At 41.1% G+C, this 14004-nt stretch overlaps 1 non-coding gene across 1 annotated transcript; it reads right to left on the minus strand.

The window, feature by feature from the left end:
* Positions 1-13667: 13667 nt before the first annotated feature.
* On the minus strand, positions 13668-13774 carry LOC140885706 (small nucleolar RNA R71). Its single transcript, XR_012151124.1, has one exon. It is a non-coding gene; the product is annotated as a small nucleolar RNA R71 (small nucleolar RNA).
* Between the last annotated feature and the right edge of the window lie 230 nt (positions 13775-14004).

Genomic DNA, 14004 nt, shown 5'->3' on the forward strand with positions numbered 1-14004 from the left:
AGTAAAAGCGCACGCAATAAAAGCTTAAAGCATAAAGTGCGGATAATTAAAATACAACAAATCCAATCGGCAGAATACAACCGACGATATCACAAGTGTATAAGTACTGTTATACAACCAAATCGAAGGTTCAGGGTAAATAAATCCCTACCCTCTACAACCTCGCACTCTCCAAAGCTCAATCCTGCTGAGAGCCGCCTGGACTGTCCAGCCTCAAACCTGCCCCGCCACAAGGTACACAATACCCAAACACAGGGGCATGAGCTAGAACGCTCAATACGAAGCAATGATATAAATACAAATATGCGCACACAGATGATTTAAAACTCAAGTGAAAACACTTGCTCATGGAACCGAGAATATACAGTACCAGCTAGAGAGCGACTCCGCGGGGTACTCGTATACTTCATATTAGGGCTGAGCCAACCCCATCCTGACCCAAATCCAAAACAGGATACAAGCCACATATGGAAACTGTCATACCTGACTCGAGTCCAAAATGAGATCATTGTTCCCTATGGAGACTGTCAATGACTCACATCTCTCCGGATGCAATCACAAGTAAAATCATGTATGTGCTAAGATGGTAAAACATGCTAAAACATGATAAAGCATATAGCACATACTCATGCAACATACATGCAAATATATCATACCGGCTATCTCGGTCAGTACTTACGTACCTCTAACACTGCTGGACAACCTAGCTCCACTGGCCTATACTCCAAGCCTACTAGTCCAGTCTACTGCTACTACAATGCAAATATCCACGCATAAAAAATAAAGCTCTAAAAGCCTTAACTAAGCTAAAGCGTACTCCTAAATATTTTTAGGATGCCAAAGCTATACCTGCATCCGTCGTTAGCCCTTTGCTGTCGATAGCCTCAAAACTAGGCCATAGCTCCGCGATGACGTCTAGATCACTAAGCCACTTTCGGATTCCCCGTAGGACGCCTAGATCTCCCTAGATCTGAGTTAGAAGGCTTAGGAATTGAGAGAGAGAAGAGAGGAAATGAGCAAGTCACAAATGAACCTCGGCTCCTCTATTTATAGACAAAGTTCGGGCAGTCCGAACTCGGCTTCGGGCCCTCCGAACTGGTTCGGATCCTCCGATCATCACTTTGGATCGTCCGAACACGATCGGACCGTTCGATCCTTACTTTGGGTCCTTCGAAGTCCCATCAGTGATGTCATCCATGACGTCACCTTGCTGATGTAGTTGATGACATAAGCCCTAACCCTGTTCGGGTCCTCCGATTCCACCGACGGAGCCTCCAATCCTCTTTGGATCCTCCGAACTCCTCTTCGGATTGTCCGAACTCCTCGGGCCTCCGATCCTGACTCCGATCACGTTTGGTTCCTCCGAACACCAGTTCGGAGCGTCCGAACCTCCCGAGCCATGCCCACCATGTTCGAGTATCCTGGATCTATTTCTGGAGTCCGTTAGTTTAACAGGACATCCCAAATCATGTATTAAGAACATGATCATGTGATTAATTACTCATTAATCACTAATTCGAGATGTGGGTTACTACATTCTCCCCCACTTAAGAAATTTCGTCCTCGAAATTTAAGTCTTAGAGGAAAATAGGAATAGTCAACCAAATAATCTTATTACAACTGAACAAGTACAGCTTGATATAATGAAATACAAAATCTTAAAATAACTCGGGGTGATCGGCTAACATCCGGCTCTCCAACTCCCAAGTAGCTTCCTCTGTCCCTCTGCATTGCCACTGTACCATCACCAACGGTATACGCTTGTTACGAAGTACCTTGTCCTTCCTGTCAAGAATCCGCAGGGGTTTCTCCACATACGATAGATCCCGATCTACCTTTACCTCAGTCGGATGCAAAATATGTGACTTGTCCGCCACATACTGCCTTAACAAGGACACGTGGAACACATCGTGGATCTCCGAAAGATCGGGTGGCAAGGCCAAACGATAAGCCACATCCCCAACCTTCTCGAGAATCTCGAAAGGACCAATAAATCTAGGTGTCAGCTTACCCTTGCGACCAAACCTCATCACCTTCCGAAAAGGTGACACACGCAATAAAACATACTCCCCTACCTCAAAATGAAGTGGCCTGCAGTGAGTGTTCGCGTAGCTAGCCTGTCGATCCTGGGCTACCTTAACCTTGCGTCGGATCAACTCTACTGCATCAATCATCTGCTGAATCATCTGAGGACCCTCAACCTGACGCTCGCCAACCTCGTCCCAAAACAAAGGTGTATGACAACGGCATCCATAAAGAGCCTCAAATGGTGCCATGCCAATGCTGCGATGGAAACTATTGTTGTAGGCGAACTCCACCAAGGGTAAATGATCATGCCACGCTGGACCAAAATCCATCACCGCCGTGCGAAGCATATCCTCTAAAGTGCGAATAGAATGCTCCGACTGTCCGTCTGTCTCTGGATGATAAGCCGTACTCAAGCTCAAGGTAGTACCAAGGGCTCGCTGGAAACTACCCCAAAACTTCGAGGTGAATCTCGGATCTCTATCGCTGACAATGCTCAACGGAATCCCATGCAACCGAACAATATCCCGCACATACAATTGCGCCATCCTATCAAAGGTGTAATCGTGGTTATAAGGAAGAAAATGCACTGACTTAAACAACCGATCCACAAAAACCCAAATAGCATCACAATTCCTAGAAGACATAGGCAAGTGGGTCACAAAGTCCATCGTCACATGCTCCTACTTCCATTCAAGAATCTCTAAGTTGTGAAGTAACCCTCCGGTTCGTCTAAACTCTGCCTTGACTTGTTGACACACAAGGCATCAGGACACAAACTGATAGACACTGCTCTTCATCCCTTTCCACCAAAATCGAGTGCGAAGATCCTTATACATCTTCATGCTGCCTGGATGTACAGAGAATCGACTACGGTGAGCTTGCGATAAGATCTCATCCCTCAAAGTAGAGTCCTCGGGTACCACAACTCGACCAGAAAGACACAAAAGACCGTCTCCCTGCAAATGGAAACCAGAAGTATTATCACCTTCAGCCAAACGGGTTAACTTCTGCGTCTTCAGATCAGAATTCTGAGCTTCTCGGATTCGTCGATACAACGCTGGCTCTACAAGCACAGAAGAAACACGAATTCCTTGCTATTCTCTCTTATGACGGAATGTGAATCCTGAAGAACAACACTCTTCCACTGCCTTCCGTACCGAATTGGTACGAAGGGAACTCACATAGACTTTGCGACTAAGTGCATCAGCAACAGGATTTGAAGAACCTGGATGGTACTTGATCTCATAATCGTAATCCTTCAACAGATCCATCCAACGATGCTGTCGCATGTTCAACTCAGCCTGAGTGAACAGATACTTCAAACTCTTATGATCGATGAAGATCTCAAATCGTTCTTCGTACAAATAGTGTCGCCATATCTTAAGAGCAAAGACAATGGCTGCAAGCTCTAAATCATGTACGGTATAGTTTTCCTCATGAGTCTTCAGTTGTCTAGAGGCATAAGCGATCACGTGGCCATTTTGAGTCAACACACACCCCAAACCCTGGAGAGAAGGATCAGTGAAGACTACAAAAACACCTGATCCAGACGGTAAAGCAAGAACTGGAGCTGTCGTCAGACGACGTCTCAACTCACAAAAATTGTCTTCACAAGCATCAGACCAAACGAAAGAAACGTCTTTCTTCGTCAACTGAGTCAAAGGCTTAGCTATCTGAGAGAAATTCTCCACAAAACGACGATAGTATCCTGCTAAACCAAGGAAACTACGAATCTCAGAAGCTGTAGTCGGACGTGACCAATTCAAAATAGCCTCTGTCTTGCTAGGATCAAAAGATACGCCCTCCTGAGAAATGACATGACCAAGGAACACAACTCGGTCAATCCTGAAGTCACACTTACTCAGCTTCGCGTACAACTGTCTCTCCCTCAAGACCTGCAATACAGTATAGAGATGGTAGGCATGCTCATCCATGCTGCGAGAATACACCAAAATGTCATCGATGAACACCACCATGAACTTATACAGAAAGTCGCGGAAAACTCTGTTAATCAGATCCATAAAAATACCTGGAGCATTCGTCAGACCAAACGGCATCACTAGAAACTCATAGTGTCCATACCGCGTATGAAATGCTGTCTTAGGAACATCCTCCTATCAAACTCGCAACTGATGATACCCAGACCGAAGATCAATCTTTGAATAGACAGAAGTACCCTGCAACTGATCAAAGAGATCATCTATCCATGGAAGAGGATACTTATTCTTCACTGTCACCTGATTCAACTGACGGTAGTCAATACACAACCGCATCGACCCATCCTTCTTCTTGACAAACAGTACTGGGGCTCCCCATGGCAAAACACTAGGTCGAATATAACCCTTATCAAGAAGATCTTGCAATTGTTTCTGCAGCTCTTTCATTTCTGACGGTGCCAATCGGTAAGAAGTTCTGGAAATCGGTGCAGTCCTTGGCACTAACTCAATGCCAAACTCAATTTCCCTTACTGGTGGCAAACCTGGAATCTCCTCCGGAAATACATCTGGAAATTCACGAACCACTGGTATCTCTCGGATATCTAACTCTCCTAAGGATGCGTCAATGACATAGATAAGGTATCCTTCCCCGCCAGACTCTAAAGCATGCCGGGCCTTCAGAGCTGAAACCACTGGCATCGGGGGTCGCGCTCCCTCACCATAGAAATACCATGACTCGTCATCCTCTGGATGAAACTAAACAAACCTCTGATAGTAATCCACTATCGCTCGGTAGGTAGTTAAGACATCTATCCCAATGATGCAATCTAAATCCTCTATTGCTATAATCATTAGGTTAGCACTAAGCTGATGTCCCTCGAAATCCAAAACAGAACCCATAACTAGACGCTTGGTTAAAACCTCGCTCCCCATAAGAGTAGAAACCACTAGCAACATATCTAAAGGAATAAACGACAATCTATACTTCTTAGCAAAATGTGCTGAGACAAAAGAATGTGATGCACCGGTATCAATCAAAACATATGCAGGAAAACCACATAAACTACAAATACCTACAATCATCCGATCACTATCAGCCTCTGCCTTCTCCTGGTTAAGCGCAGAGACCTGACCCTGGGCACGTGGCCTCAAAGAAGAATGACCCCGAGAAGGAGTCTGAGTAGGTTGTCTCTGAGACTGCTGCGGCTGCTGGCGCTGCTGCGAATACTGCTGCTGGAAAGGTGGCTACTGGTACTAAGGTGGCTGAACAGATGCCTGAGAACCTCCGGAACCACTAACTTCCCCAATCAGCATAGGAAAATCTCTCTTCATGTGACCCTCCTGACCACACTGGAAACATGCAGTGGTCGATCGACCACATTGTCCTGAAGGATGCCTGCGTCTGCACTGACTACATCGGTTCGGTCTTTGTCCACCAAAACGATGCACTCCCCCAGATCCAGAGGAAGAAGAAGAAGTACCTCCTGGCTTCTTGAAGGACTGCCCCCTAGGGCTCAAAGCACTAGCACTCGCTGACCTGGAAGAAGAAGAGTAAAGTCCCCTGTTCCTCCGAATACTATCCTCGGCCTGGCGACAACGGTCCACCAAATCTTTGTAAGTCCCATCGCCGCCCACAACAACCATCCTATGAATATCAGGATTCAAACCCTAAAGGAAATTATCAAACTTCGCCATAGAACTATCAGCAACATGAGGACAAAAAGGTAGCAGATCAAAGAACTTCTACTGGTACTCCTCGATCGTCATCGTCCCCTGTCGCAAACTCAAAAACTCACTGGCTTTCGCCTGACAAAGAGCTGGAGGAAAATACAACCTCTGATAAGCAGTACGGAACTCAACCCACATAGCTGCAACTCTAGCTGCTATGAACGGTGCGGAAGTAGATCTCCACCACTTCCTCGCTCTGCCCTCAAGCATAAAGGCAAGAATCTCCATCCTATCCTCAGCCATGCAACGGAACTCCTGGAAGCACTGCTCCATCCTATCAAGCCAATCCTCCGCCTCTTCAGCTGTCTCACCACCCGTCAAAGGCTTCGGGCTAACCTCCTTGAATCTTCACATGCTCACTTTCTTGCGCTCCTCAGGCTGTCCTTGACGACTTCTACAATTATTTGGATCGCCCCAACGACCGCCGCCTCTGCTATCATGGCTCTCATCGTAATCTGCCATCTGTTACATAAGAATAGATAATTACTTAATCCTCTTTATGATATTCCCAGTGCAATGCGTCGCTCTGATACCAAAAATGTAGTGACCCAACCCGGATCCACTACCTAATTAATCATAGTTACAGTAAAAGCGCACGCAATAAAAGCTTAAAGCGTAAAGTGCGGATAATTAAAATACAACAAATCCAATCGGCAGAATACAACCGACGATATCACAAGTGTATAAGTACTGTTATACAACCAAATCGAAGGTTTAGGGTAAATAAATCCCTACCTTCTACAACCTCGCACTCTCCAAAGCTCAATCCTGCTGAGAGCCGCCTGGACCATCCAGCCTCAAACCTGCCCCGCCACAAGGTACACAATACCCAAACACAAGGGCGTGAGCTAGAACGCTCAATACGAAGCAATGATATAAATACAAATATGCGCACACAGATGATTTAAAACTCAAGTGAAAACACTTGCTCATGGCGCCGAGAATATATAGTACTGGCTAGAGAGCGACTCCGCGGGGTACTTGTATACTCCATATCAGGGCTGAGCCAACCCCATCCTGACCCGAATCCAAAACAGGATACAAGCCCCATATGGAAACTGTCATACCTGACTCGAGTCCAAAATGAGATCATTGTTCCCTATGGAGACTGTCAATGACTCACATCTCTCCGGATGCAGTCACACGTAAAATCATGTATGTGCTAAGACGGTAAAACATGCTAAAACATGATAAAGCATATAGCACATACTCATGCAACATACATGCAAATATATCTTGCCGGCTATCTCGGTCAGTACTTACGTACCTCTAACACTGCTGGACAACCTAGCTCCACTGGCCTATACTCCAAGCCTACTAGTCCAGTCTACTACTACTACAATGCAAATATCCATGCATCAACAATAAAGCTCTAAAAGCCTTAACTAAGCTAAAGCGTACTCCTAAATATTTTTAGGATGTCAAAGCTATACCTGCGTCCGTCGTTAGCCCTTTGCTGTCGATAGCCTCAAAACTAGGCCATATCTCCGCGACGACGTCTAGATCACTAAACCACTTCCGGATTCCCCGTAGGACGCCTAGATCTCCCTAGATCTGAGTTAGAAGGCTTAGGAATTGAGAGAGAGAAGAGAGGAAATGAGCGAGTCACAAATGAACCTCGGCTCCTCTATTTATAGACGAAGTTCGGGCCGTCCGAACTCGGCTTCGGGCCCTCCGAACTTGTTCGGATCCTTCGATATTGACTTCTGATCGTCCGAACATGATCGGACCATCCGATCCTTACTTAGGGTCCTCCGAAGTCCCATCAGTGATATCATCCATGATGTCACCTTGCTGACGTAGTTGATGACGTAAGCCCCAACCCTGTTTGGGTCCTCCGATTCCACCGACGGAGCCTCCGATCCTCTTCGGATCCTCCGAACTCCTCTTCGGATCGTCTGAACTCCTCGGGCCTCCGATCCTGACTCCGATCACGTTTGGGTCCTCCGAACAGCAGTTCTAAGCGTCCGAACCTCCTGAGCCATGCCCACCATGTTCGAGTATCCTGGATCTATTTTTGGAGTCCGTTAGTTCAACAGGACATCCCTAATCATGTATTAAGAACATGATCATGTGATTAATTACTCATTAATCACTAATTCGAGATGGGGTTACTACAGGGTCACTACACCCTTTGTATGGTCGGCTGAGTGTGAGCAGAATATTCACGAGTTGAGACGACGTCTAACTACCAGGACCTGTGCTAGCTTAGTCGTCTGGTTCCAGTGGATATGTGGTTTACACAGATTCTTTTCTTCAGGTTTTGGTCTGTGTACTTCCACATAATGTTCATGTGATCACTTATGCCTCCTGAAAGTTGAAATCTCATGAAGATAATTATCCAGTGCACGAGTTGGAGCTTGCATAGATTGTTTTGCACTGAAAATCTGGCGTCACTACTTGTATGGTGAGCGTTTTGAGATTTATTCTAACCACAAAAGTTTGAATTACTTGTTTAATCAGGCTGAGTTGAACATTAGACAGCGTCGTTGGATGGATCTTCTCAAGGATTATGATTGTGAAATCAAGTACCATCCAGGGTCCACGAATCCAGCAGTAGATGCATTTAGTCGGAAGGTTTATGTGAGTGCTCTTCGCACTAGTGCAGTGTCCGCTGCAGTACAGGAGTATTTTTCGTTGAGGTTCACGTTTCGTCACAAGAAATAACAACATGGAATCTGAGTCTTTTCGATATTTTCTGAGCCATCATTGTATGTCCGTATTCGGCAAGCTTGGTATTAAGATTCGAAAACTCAGAAGTTGGCCCGACTTGCATAGGGAGATAGTACTTCTGGTTTTCACCTTCAGTCAGATGGGTTGTTGTGTTTGTCTGGCAAGGTAGTTGTACCCCACGATCCAATGTTACGCGAGGAGATTCATTCTCAGGCCCATCGGAGTAGATTCACTATACACCTGGGAAGTATGAAAATGTATATGGACCAACGTACAAGATTCTGGTACAAAGCATTGAAGCGCAGTGTTTATTAGTTTATATCTAGATTCCTTGTTTACCAGCAATTCAAGGACGAGCATCGTCTACCTGGAGGTTTTCTTCAGATTTTGAAGGTTCCGGAATGGAAGTGGGAACACGTGACTATGGATTTCTTCACCAACTTGCCTATGTTCTCCGAGCATTGTAATGCCATTTGGGTTATCTTCTACATGTTGTCCAAGTCGGTGCATTTTATTTTTTATAACCGCGATTTCATCTTTGCACGTATGGCCCTATTCTAAATTCAATAGATTGTACGACTTCATGGGATACTGCTGAGTATAGTAAGTGATAGGGATCCGAGGTACACCTCATAGTTTTGCGGTAGCTTTCAACGAGACTTGGGCACTACTTTGATTCTGACTACGATATATCACCATTTGCTGACATTAGAGGATATAATGAGAGTTCAATAATGGATTTTTGTTTATCCTAGCAGGATCATTTCCCGACGATAGATTTTTCATATAATAATAGCTATCATCGCATTATTGGCATGACATCGTTTGAGGCTCTTTATGGTCACCATTTTTTTACACCCTTATTCTGGGACGAAGTGGGCGAGTGACTGGTTGAGGGAACATATTTGATTTAGCAGATTGCCGATAAAGTTCATTTGATCAAGAGAAGAGTTAGAGCCGCAAAGGATAGACAGGTCAGTTATGCCAACACCAGGGGCAGAGCATTGCATCTTGAGCTAGGAGAACAAGCGTGCTTGCGAGTTTCACCTTTTCAAAAGATGAATAGATTTGGTCTGAAGGAAAATTTAGCACTGAGATTCATTGGAACGTTTCAGATTTTGAAAAAGATCGGAGATCTTGCTTATCAGCTGGCGTTATTGTCGTATCTCTCCAGAATTCATGATGTATTCCATGTATCTCTCATTAGACAGTATGTTACTAACGAGCCATATGTTTTGCATCCGACCGAGGTGCAGTTAGATCTAGACATATTATACGTGGAGAGAAAACTCGGGATTTTTGGAAGAAAGGACAAGGTACTCCGAAACAAGTGCATTCCTCTAGTCATGGTTCAGTGGCAGTGACAAGACACTGAGGAGGCGACTTGGGAGTTATAGAGTTGTATATGCCCAGAGCATCTTGAGTTTTTTTTATGGTATTTTCCTTTTAGCATTTAATTATTATTTTTAAAGATGATGAGATGTAATAAGAACATGTTTTCATTGATTTTTTTAACTGTCGGGTTGTGAAACACAAAAAATATTGTTTTCATGATAATAGAACTTGTTATTTTGTTTTTAACTGCTACAACTTAAATTGTAATTCACCTAAATGTAGGTTTTCTGCAAGTAATATACTCGTGAGTACGAGATCGATCCACGAAGAGGATGCTGTAAGTTTAATTTTAATAATGATATATTATAGATGGAAATATTATTATAAAACTTTAAATACACAAATTATAAAATTATCAAGGCTTCAATGGTTGTTGGTTTATTTAAAATTTCTTAACAAAATAAATAAAAGAAACTAATATAAGAATAAACATAAAAGAACAATTAAATATTTAAACAAATATATCATATAATATAGTTTTCACTATATTAATATCAAATTAACCGATATGTAATAGATGATACCCATAATATATATATATATATATATATATATATATATATATATATATATAAATGCATAAATATAAATTGACATAAAAGTAATTGTTAGATCAAATCACATTATTTCATTTAGAATAACCGACAGAGCCACGCTATTGTCTAAATAAAATATATGATTTTTTTATGTTAGATGTGAGAAAGTAAATGTTAGATGAGAAAAAAGTAAATGTTAGTTGCGGAAAGTAAATGTTAGTTGCGAAAAAGTAAATGTTAGTTCAAATCACAATATATTATTTAGAATAACTGGCAGAGCCACGCTATTGTTTAAATAATATATATGATGTTATTATAAATTGATACATATATTTATAGTATACATTTACTGTAGTATTTATTGTATCATATTAGACAACGAATCAAGGTAGCCACATTTAAGGTACCAAGTATTTGATGTAAATAGATAACAATAAATCATCCAAATTATACCTACAAATAAAGATCAATTAGTAAAAAAAATAAAAATAGAAAAGGGAAGAATATACAAAATATAAACAATCTTACTTGACCAACAATGAATCCTTTTCACCTTGATTAAAAGAATTTATCTTGCCATGAACATAAAACTCAAGAGTAAAGATAAAAGAAATTTCATACTTAAACTTGGAGAAATATGCACACTCAAACTCATATTCTTACACACACAATATTTATTTTACAAGTGAGAAATTTTTCTACACTTTTGCACACTACAAATCTTATACAACACATTTATTTATAGGCCAAATGAGATCATTAAATGTTGAATAGTAAAGTTGGTGGGTGCTTGTCTCCTTGAATATCAATATCATGATCCAACTTTAATTGACATGTTTGATGCCTTAGACTACTGATTCAGTCTTTTCATTCAACATAGAACACGTAGGAAATTTTATGTAGATGTGTTTGAACATATGATGCACCTCTTTTGGGTAAAAAGTAAAATAGTTATGATATGTTTACTCCAAGCTGGTCATAATAAAACAAAATCTGTCTCCATTTTTATGTTTGATTATTTTGATCATCTTAATGAGGTTTTTGGAATTTCTTGTCTTCTACAAAGTTAAAGATGCCTCTTTTGGGAATCTATAGGATTTAAGATTATTTCAATATGACCTCTGTATCTTGAGTAATTTTATTTTTACCAAACCTGCGCAAACTATAAAATACAACATTTTTAGTAAAACTTTTAAATATAAACACCTAACACTAAAATAATACAACTTCATAATTTTAATTAAACTTTAATTTTAAAACCCAAATTTTAACATATAAATAATTGCAAATTTTTAGTTTCATCATACCCCCAAACCGGCTAATTACTAGTCCCTTAGTAATAAATTTTCATAAAATCACAAGTTAGATTATTATTCCTTAATATATGATAGGAGTCGTTTTTGTGCATTATTTTGCATGTTTTGCGTTTGTTTTGCATTCGTTTTGGTTACGTTGTGTCTGTTCCTTACCATTCTTGTTCTGTTTTTTTGTTTTATTGTGTTTGTAGTCACTCCTCTGGTTTATTTATTTGTACTGTAAAAAATCACTAGGAAATGCTGATTTATAGTGAGAAGGCGTTGCACGCATACGGCCGTGAGGAAAGCAAGAGAAGGACTTTGTATTTCTGGAAAAAGACAAGGCGCTCGGGCGACACTTTTCTACCGCCCGCGTGCACTCCCGTTTGAAGAAAAACCCTCGAGGCAGAGCTCAGGCGCCTAGGCGGTTCTTTTCTACCGCTCGGGCGCCTGCACGTAATTTTGGGAAATATTTTATTTCGGGTAATTTGTTTGACGAGGACTCTTGGGCCATATAAATAGGATGTTATTAAACAGTTATGAGGGTTGGACACACGCACAGACACAGGAGGAGGCGGCTCTAAATATTGAAGATTTCTCATCTCCGTTGGGAGTTTTTCTCTTCATCTTTTCTGAATTTTTATGTTAAGCATTGTTTTTAGATTGAATTTTGTAATGACGTTCAGTATCTAAACTTATATTTTGTTGGAATCAAGGGGATCCGAACCCCGAAACACTGTAGTGTTATTGAATCACCGGACGTATTGAGATTTGATTTATGTTTATAATTGATTTTATCATGTGTTTTTCTCTATGTTGATGATTAGCTAACCTTAACATAGATTCGTAAATTGTGAATTGCTGTCGAGAGATAGGTTCATAATTAGGACGAATGATAGAATCCATGGACTTAAAATATGCATAGAGATATAGTATTTAGTACATGTTGATAGCCATAGACCACCAGGTTGAAAGCTGTAGAATTCATAGAACGCAAAGCAATCGGTCGTGATAAATAATTAGAGAGATTTAATTGTTTCACTAATTTGATTAGTTTTGCATAACCTCAAGAGAGAGTGTCCATGTTACAGGGATTTCTGTCAAACTTATGCGCATTAATTAAGTTCCAATCGTCCAGTTAAATTAGGGGGAAGGTGAACCAAAATTCCAACAAAATATTTTCAAATTGTTATTTATTTTAGTGGTGCAAATTGGTTTCGTGGTTGTGAAATTTAGAATTATTTACATTGAGTTCTTAGTGTTAAATGTTAGATAGAATCCAAAATCAAATTTTCGATACTTTGTGTAGTTAAAAATCAAAGAAACAAATTATTATTGTTTGGTCCCTGAGGACGATACTCGTACTCAGTACATCTTATTATAACTTGAATCGTGCACTTGCGATTATTTCGACTGGAATTGGGAGATTTTTAGAGCAAATTTAAGTGTTAGTATTCCGTCGATCAAGTTTTTGGCGCCGTTGCCGGGGACTATTGAGATTTTAATTTGTTTTATTTGGTTTTTCTCAATTATAATTTTAATCACTCTTTTCCATCTGTGAACTGCAGGATTCTCTTGCAGTGCATGCGACACTCATCTTAAGAACTAGTGCCTTTTGATCCAGAAATCGAGAGAACTTTTTACAGAAGAAGAAGAAGACAACAACAAGAAGAAATGGAAGAAGAACAAGAACAAGAACAACCAGTTTACAGATCCATGATGGTTCTCGCCTTACCAAACATCTAAAGTTCTAGACCAAGCATCATCAGGCCAACTGTAGCGGCAAATCACTTTGAGATAAAACCTGCTATTCTTCAAATGATTCAGAACACACTTCAATTTGGCGGGACTGTCATTGATGAACCCTATGTGCACCTCACAAATTTTCTGGAAATTTGTTATACATTCAAGATACAGGGAGTTTCTGATGACACTATTCGTTTGCGTTTATTCCCTTTTTCACTACGAGATAAGGCGAAAGCATGGCTGACAAATTTACCTGCAGGTTCCATCATGACTTGGGATGATCTGCGAAATCTTTCCTCACCAAATACTTTCCACCATCTAAGTCAATGAAACTAAGAACTGACATCACAACTTTTTCCCAAGGAGAACAAGAAACATTTTATGAAGCATGGGAGCGCTACAAAGATCTACTAAGGAGATGTCCACACCACCAATTACCAGACGGTCTTGTGGTACAAACTTTTTATTATGGTCTTTCTCACTCTAATCGTACCATGTTAGATGCAGCTACAGGTGGAAATTTACTGCGAAAATCGTCAGAGATGGTTATGAATTAATTGAGGAAATGGCATCTAGTAGCTATCACCCTTTATCTGAAAGGAGTGCAGCCCGAAAATCTAATGGGATTCATCAGGTTGATGCATTCACATCAGAATCCGCTCAACT

Source organism: Henckelia pumila, chromosome 2 (genome assembly GCF_033568475.1).
Source record: "Henckelia pumila isolate YLH828 chromosome 2, ASM3356847v2, whole genome shotgun sequence".
Lineage (NCBI taxonomy): Eukaryota > Viridiplantae > Streptophyta > Magnoliopsida > Lamiales > Gesneriaceae > Henckelia > Henckelia pumila.